Consider the following 8,903-nt stretch of genomic DNA (forward strand, 5'->3'; position numbering starts at 1 on the left):
AAATTAATATGAAATATATGTCAGTAAATTGTTGTTTTCTAACATTAAATGTTGTGGTGACCCCTCAAGTGCCAGGTCTGTGCTTTCCTGTGTATGGTGGATGTATTGCTGTGGCTCACTAAGATGCTGTCATTCAACCAAACCATACTAGTTTGACCCAGAATCGGACCCAGAAGGAGAGGCTCCTGAAGAAATACAGACTCTGCGGCTGCAGCAGGATGTTTCAGAATGGTTAGTGTGTCTGAATATGTTACTTAGTTTGTTCGTATGTTTTGTTACAGTTACTACCATGTAGCTAAACTTATAGTTCTTCAGCAACTGTACAAACTATCAAACTGCGGCGACACTTACCTGTGGCTTGGGTGCAGTTGCTGGGTCCCATATGGCTGGGGCTGATCCTTTTACGAGGGTCAGTGTCGAGGCAAAGCCAGCTTTGTGCTGACCCTCTTGACTGAAGCAGTGTGAAGTGGTTAGCACACACAAACAAAGTTACACAAACCATAGCCAGCACATTGTCGTTGACGACAGGTGCTGAATCTGAACAGCCTATAGGAGCCTCGTTTTGCCAGTGGATGGGCTGCAGAGACAACGCAGAACTCATTCGCTTTCCTCATTCTGGGAGTTGGTAGGCTCAGGGAGGACCAGATGACTTGTGGACTTGTTTTGAGTTCTCTCAGCAACACAGTCAGCAGCAGTCTTTACACAGTCAAGATGCTTAATCTTCTTCAGAGGAGTGATTGACCTGAAGGGTTTGAATAGATCCAGATGCAAAGGCAGTGTTTGTCAGAGGTTTTATTGCAGAAAAAAAAAAAAAAAAACAGTGGTTCAAAGTACACCAGAATGTCTAGACTTCAATCCAAGTTTGATCCACCTCTTTCATGAAAGATTTTGTCTTCTGTCAAACAGATGCAGTAATAAATAATGATCAAGGATATCTATCTTTTAAATACAAAGTTATCTACTGTTAATATAAGCTTATAGTTTGCAACAAAACCCCTTTCCTCACTTCTCCTCCCATAGACTATAGAAATCACTGAGGAATGTGGGCAGTATTTGGACTAGGATTGCATTCTACACAATTCATTGCAGACTGAATTAAATGGGCATGGTTTCAGTTTGTTTTTTTTCTCTCTTTTTTTCATCTAGCACCAGTGATCACAATTGAGTAAACTGCATGTGCTACTGCAAGGAGCTTGATGGAGATCAAACACAGCGTGGGGACAATGGCATGGATTAGTTTGGGATTACAGCAGAGGGGAAAATGGTTTATCATTCTCAGGGATGGACAAAGAGTACAAATCACAGAGGAATCACAACAAATGCCATTCTCCGGTGTCGAAACAAAACAAAACAAAAAAAAATGATTGCCTCATTCGAACAAAATGATGAAACTCTACTGATTCACATGCTTTAACTGAAGAAGACTGGGTACGGGTGCCAAAAATAGAGAGGTTTTTCTTTAACCTATTCATTTTTCACTAATACATGTAAATGTTAAAACACGCACAAATGTTTAGACACATTCAAACAAGCAAGCTACAGCCATCATGAATACGGTAGTGCATTGAAACCTAAAGCTTATACTACATTAAGTTATGCATCTCATAGCATTAACATCAGTGGGAGAAGACTCTGCACACTCAGTTATGAGGCAGTAAGAACAACTGTCCTGTTGGCTACCAAATTAAGCAAGAAAGCTGGAAGAAATAAATAAAATACAGTATTTTGTGTACAGCAAGTTTTCTGTCAGGCCAAAAAAAAAAAAATAATTAAGAATGTAGCAACACAGTTTAAACCACATTTACAGTCATTTTTTTCCTTTTTTTTCCCTCTTTACTTCCGCTCTCCTTCTTTCTCTCTGCTTTTCCCTCAATCTCTCTCTCCATGCATGAAGCTGGGATTGTATTTCTCACCCCGTTTTTGTTGTTGTTGTTGTTGTTGTTGTTGTTGTTGTTGTGTGTGTGTGTGTGTGTGTGTGTGTGTGTGTGTGTGTGTGTGTGTGTGTGTGCATGTACATGAGCGTTTTGTCAGACCTTAAACTCCTTTAGGCAGAGCTGTGGCCCTTGGGTTTTAAGAGTTTAGCCCTCCCCACCACTGTGTGTATGTTTGTGCGGTAAGATATTGACTTTCTTAAAGTCTAGATCATTTTTCTTTAGCAGAAAAAAACATTAACAACCCCCCTGCCCTCAACCCCCTACCACCGATACCAACCAAACACAAACTGCCATACTTTCTCATTCTCCCTCGCCCAGCAGTAACCAACAGCTGTCGGCACAACGCAGTACAATCAAAGTTGATACTTTTTTTTTTTTTTTTTTTTGCCCTTAGAACAACTTAGGCTGATTTTACAAGATCAAAACATTCTATGTTGAATGATTTATGCTGCTTTCTTCCCCCTCAGGAATATAACACAAAAATAAAGCACTACTCGTACACAGAAAGAGAATGCCTCCTTTGAAAATGAAAGAACAACACGTGTAATATTTTTATGGAAATGGCAGTAAAATTGAGACATGTGGCAGGTCTAAGTGAATGATTATCAGTTTTTGTTTTGTTTTTTGTTTTTTTGTCCCACCCTGTGTAGCAACTTTAAAAGAGCTTATCAGAGGAGGAGATGAATCCTGCTTTTTGTCGGAGTTGATGGCAGAGTGTCAAACTCTTCATGTGAAGTGAACTTCTATCAGGATGTCACACATTGTTTTCATATGTACAGAATGCAGCTGGTTATATTTGAATATTATGAACAAAAATCCCCCCACAGCTTGGTCCAGTTCCTGGCTAGAGTACTAAGCTGTTGATGAAACCATAGTTTTCAGAGGAGACAATGCTATAAAACAAGGAATTCAGAGGAGAGTTGATGTTTTATCAGAAAAAAAATATATATATATCTGTAAATGTCTAAGTCAGACATTGTAGTGTCGGGAAGATGGAGGAAGAAGAGGAGGGCCTCTGAAAGCACAAGACAATCACCAGAATAATTACTAAATAATCGGCAATTTACGGTTTTGCAAATGTTGAAATGTTAACACTTTACATTTCTTTTGGGTTAAATTTTCTCTTTTATGTTGTAACAAAGTTGTGTTTATATCTGGTTAGGTTTAGGCACAAAAATCACTTGGTTAGGGTTTGGCAAAGATCATGATTTGGCCACCACAAACAAGGCTGGAAATGTCCCGAGTCTTAACTATGCAGCACCTACTGACTCTTTTAAACATTGTCAAACGGTCGTGCTTTGGTTAGATTCATGCACAAAAAAAAATAATAATAAAAAATAAAAAACTTTATGTTTAAGAGAAGATAATACCTTGTATTAAGATAAGTTCAGTCTTACTATCTTATCTTACTTACATAACTTACGCCTTTCTAACAAGTTAAATAACTTAAATCATAACTTAAAAACATCACTTTTTGACTTCACAAATGGTACAAAAACCCTGGTCTCTAGAGGGAACAGTGTATGACCCAACCAAGCCGGCTGCACTCAACTTTTCTTGGTCTTTAGACTACTGCAAGAAGTGATGTTGAAGGCAAAACTACAGTGTCAAACCAGGCTGCTGATTTGATGTTCGCACCTAGCGTGAAAAGGGGCTTGACAGTCTTGACTCGTATGACTACCTTGTAAATATCAATAAGGTATATGTGACACGTACATATGTGCACGTATCAGTGTGTTGCAGAAAGGTAAAATGCCAACATTTTAGTCCTGTGACTGGGTTGAGGAGGACAAAGTAGTGCTTCTGAGTGCACACCGCTGCCGCTCAGAACATAATACCAGTGCTTTCCCAGTATGAGTGATGAGCACTGTATGTGAGTGTAGGTGTTGCAGGGTCAGTGGCAATGGTGGTGTGCGTATCTGTCATCCTAAAGTGGTGCGAGCTAAAACACAATCGGTTCAAACTCCCCTTCCTCCCCTGATGTGGAGCCTGTAAGGTGACCCGCAGACGTTGAATTGCCAAAACTGGAGCAAAACAAGCCTTAACGCAGCTAATGGGTGCTTTAAATACGCCGATTGATTTGTGTTGTGTTTTCGAAGGCATTCTAATGGATTGGGCTTGTAGCAGAGAGAGTGCGAGTGAAAGGAAGGATACAGGAGAGAAAGAGGTGACTTTAGGGGCTCTGGCCAGCTGATGGGACTCAACTTGACCCCCTTGTGTACCGTCCAGAGTCGGGTTACCACTGTAGGACTCTGAGTGTGTGTTTGTGTGTGTGTGTGCTGTTGAATTGATTTCCTCTGCGATGACAGCTCCAGTCAGGCTGGCACCAATTCCCCCCCTCCTTCTTGTTTCCCCTCTATCCCTGACACACACACACACACACACACACACACACACACACACACACACGCCACCATCGCCGCTACTGACCCTATAACACATACACACACATACAGCGCTCATTGCTCGCATTGGGAGATTGGCAGCCACTGGTGTTGTGTTCTGGGTGGCTGTTGTGCTGCTAGTGTGTATTCAGGAGTCCCCCCCTCTTCCTCCTACATCTTCCCTACACTAACTGTTATACTGAATCGTTTCCACAGATCATTGTTCTGATAACATCCTTATTTTCGGAGAAACATCTCTTTAATGATTTCAGATTGCTTCATCAGGCCTCCTCCTTCCTTGATTTGTATCAAAAGTATGATTTCAGCCACAGCTTGTCACTCTTTCCCTTCTCCATTCTTACACATAATCTACTCAGTTAAAAAAAAAAAAAAAAAGATGAATCACCTCACAAAAATACATAGATTATAAAGTGTTCTTTGTGAATGTTCACAGACTTCTAATAACACAGTGAGAGTATGTTTAAATTGTGTTTATAATGTAGGAAGTGTGGTCTATTCACAGCACAGTCATGAAGCACGTCTGTTCATCTCATTGTCTTGTCGATTTTTGGTCAGTGTCCTCAGCTTAGGTTTGCAGGAAATGATTCTTACAGTGATCAACATTCAGGTGCATCAGGGAGCATTTTTTTTTGATGGTACAAATCTATGGAAACACCCCTGAACCCCTGAATGTCATTAACCAGTCCAATTCGTGATGGCTTCACTCCTGCTGACGAGACAAGGCATCCCCTGCAAACAGCCCAAAATTACTCCCATGGCTTCCATCTGCTCCTGTCATTGGTTGATAAGATGTAACGCCGATGGTGTCATCGGGGTTCTTCTCCAGGACATCTGACTCAGGACGTGAGCGCTTGAAGCGTCGGTCAGGGTACTGACTATTGTCGAAGGGCATGCGGTGCACGCACAGCACGTGAGTCTTCAGGTTGCCTTTCTGGGAAGCGCTGTAGGGGCAGTAACTGCACTTGAACGGTCTCTGGCCTGAAAAGAGAAACAGAGCAAGAGAAATATCATAACCATTTTTTAACTAAATTATTCGGTCTCAGGCAAGGTCTTTGAGGCAGATGAACCCACAACAAACCTAACCCAACTAACCCTCCCAGACCGGGCAACTGCGTCAGTAGTTTAGTCAGCTGAGCTAGCTAGCCCAGCGTTTGGCACCACATACTTCAGACCTTGTTTCAAGGTTTTAATACACTGTAAACCCATATTGCTGCATTGCTACTTTTCTTATTTTTCTACCATCACCTGTCGATCAGTAGCATGACATTTACATTGAGGGCATTTAGCAGATGCTTTCATACACTGATGGCAGTGGCTGCCATGCAAAGTGCTGACCAGCACATCAGGAGCAGTTTGGGTATCTTGCGTTGGTTTTACCTGGAAAAATACAGCTAGCGATACGCTAACCCCTCCAACAGTACAGACACACCAGCACACATGTATAAATGCTCGCTGCGGCATAAGCCACGTGTGTATGGCAAATGCAAGCAAGTTGGACCTCCAACAAATACAAATATGTTACATTGCAGTGAGAGCTTCACATAAAAGTAGACCTAGGCATGAACTGAATTACATTTGAAGTGTCCAACAGCAGTGGAGCCACCTTGTGGTGGAAAATGGTATAACAGTGATTAGGGGCTCCCTTAAAACCCTACAGTGTGATTTATTATGAGCTGGTGGTGATACCTTATACAGCTGCTGGTAATACAATACACATAAAATCTGGGGTACCTTTAACAGTAAAAAAAATTGAATACCGCACAAACCAAATGTATAATGGTGACTGGATACAGTGTCTTCTTTTTCAGCGCCTAGTTAACATAAAAGGGAAATAAAATGATTTCATTGTGGGGCCCTTCTAAACTTTTCCAAATGTTATCAAATTCTGATTGTGAAATGAGTCATTTAATTGGGGCTGTGATGCTCAAAATAATGTATCCAACATTTAACAGCCTCCTGTTTCACAGTGTAAGCTTATGGGACAACTTATTTTTGGGCCAGTGTCCGACACCTGACGTTTGGCCACTAGGTCAATTTGGCTCCAAAGCCTGGTGCTCTTCTGGGGGGCTTGGCAGGAAGGGAGAGGGGTGTGATTTTTTTGATGATGTGTTATGTGAACGACCCGCCACTGCTTTAAAAAGCAACTAGCAGCATTTAGCCGCTCACTCAAAGGAGAAGAACGCTATCAGAGAATGTCTGCCAAATGGGTGGCCAACAATGTGCAAAGGCACCTTAAGCAAACAAAAGACCTCGACACTCATTTCACCAGCCGTTGTTATTGTCTGGGAAGCACTGCTGTCATGCATCACTGTAGACTTTGACGCCCTTGTGTTATACGTCACGTCTCTTTTGCCTCTGGGATGCTGCCATTATATCTTATATCACACACCGGGGCAGCGTTAAATCGCCATAATTCAGGGTAAAAAAGCAAAGCAGGGGAAATGACAGGCCTTCTTTACAGCAATATTGCGTTGTTGCTGTTTAAAAAAAAAGGCTTGTGAGGCTCGCCTCCCTACCCCCCCTCCATCATGTCAACAATGTACAATACTGACCAATAGTCAATAAAAGTATATATTGGCCTGTTACCCTAATCTGAACCTCCACCCTCACGGTCACAAGTCAACTTGGCAGGCCTCAAGGCTTCTACTGGACCTTATCAAGGTGCGCTCACAGCACGAAAGATTAGCCTGAGAAATAGAGACCGGGAGAAGAGGGTAGAGTGGAGGACAAAGAGCAGGAGGAAAGTGATTTTCTCATCTGCACAAGCCCAGCAGCACAGCAGAGCCCCTTATTGAAACAAAATACATCCTGAAAACATTACCCAACACTTAATACTCGCCTCACTTTGTGCAGTCAGAGAGCTCCCACAAATTCATCTGAACTAAACTTTTGCAGCTCCCCGAGTCAATATGCATCTTTTGAAGAGTGTGCATACATCTAGTCCCCTGAACACAATAGCTGAGCGGAACGAGGCAAGGTATTTTTCTCTATCTCCCCCCCCCCTTGCCACAGCTCCAGCACAGAATGTTCTCCCTAGATTGAATCTGATCATCACTGCAGCAAACACAATGGCCCCTAATAGCACCAGCCGTTTCTTTGAGGGATGCCGATTACACCGCCATCATAACCCACTTCACTTAGCTCACTCACTCACAGACAGACAGAGAGGACAAAACAAAATGGAGAGGGAGGGAAGGAAGGAAGGAGGGAGGGGCAGAATGAAGGAAGAGAGTTTGAGCCCTCTGTGGTACTTTAGGTTATTAATAACAGTACATTTGCTGTTACCCTCGTTTGGTTTTTTCCCTTTTTTTTTTAATCTTTATCTCTTATTCAATTTGAGATGCTCTAAATCAAATTAACATATGGGGTTTAAAAGAGGCGTGGGGATAGGTGCAGGGAATATCAATAGGTAAGAGGCCAGGAATTAAAGAGGAAACAATCTATTTGAAGCACTCACCGGCATACTCAAGGGGTTAGAGGGAGTGAGTGCACACTCTACTTATATTGTATAAAGACATACACATGCACACTAAAGTATACACACACACATACGCACACACACACACACACAGGCGTGATGCAAGGACGCAGTGAGGCAACGCAGGATGCACAGAGACAGCTACTTTGTGTTTGGCAATCTGACACAGGATTTGGAGCCTCTCCGGCTTTCTGATATTACATTGTTTGCTCCGGAGCCACACAAAGGGGATTGCTACAAGTTTGGAGGCTTTGGATGTTCCAGTTGTCTGAATTTCCAGATAAGCTAGTCAGCGGCACACAATGAAGGGTCTCTTTTATTCGTGTGCAGTTTAATTTCACACTCTCTTACATTACGTTAAGTCCGAGAGGCAGAATATCCCATCCCATTTTACACTTTGAGAGCGAGAGCGAGTTATGCCCCCAAACAACTCAACTCGTTTCTTCTTCTTCTTTTTTTTTATTTTTTCCTTTCCCCACCTCCTCTCCCTGCTTACTTACTGTTTGTCTCCATGGACTTTGAAAATAAATACAGATCAAGCTTGGTTTTATCTCTGGGGAGAAATTTAGGTAAAAAAAAGAGAAAGTGTGGCTTGAAAAACGCAACTGGAAAACTTTTTGCAAAGAATGTATAAGCTTGAGTTAGGGTCGAAAAATTGACATTGACGCCTGCTGAGCAACTTAGAGACACACAGGCTATACTTTGTTATGGATAAAAAAAAAAAATCATGAGGGGCTCTGTGTCACTTACACTCACTCCCACATACACACAGGCGATGATCCACATGCCCAGCTACTTCAAAATGGCCAAATTTGCCATCATTAATCCATGTCACCAGAGTAGCCCACATGCTGACTGTCGCCCAGCAGATCCACACCAACCGCCATTTGGTAAACTTACTATTTTCTGCTATTCTTGTCTTTTGTCGTTTTACCCATTAAATCTCCTTCACCCATCTTCCCTACGTCTACATTGGTCACAGCCGTTTTAACTACACTGCAGAAATGATTTCATCAGCATTGGAAAAGAAAGCGGGTGTTTTGCATTAAGAGCAGTGGACCTGAGACCATCGCGGCCAGCGTCGTC

The sequence above is a fragment of the Acanthopagrus latus genome, chromosome 4, assembly GCF_904848185.1.
Source record: "Acanthopagrus latus isolate v.2019 chromosome 4, fAcaLat1.1, whole genome shotgun sequence".
Taxonomy (NCBI): domain Eukaryota; kingdom Metazoa; phylum Chordata; class Actinopteri; order Spariformes; family Sparidae; genus Acanthopagrus; species Acanthopagrus latus.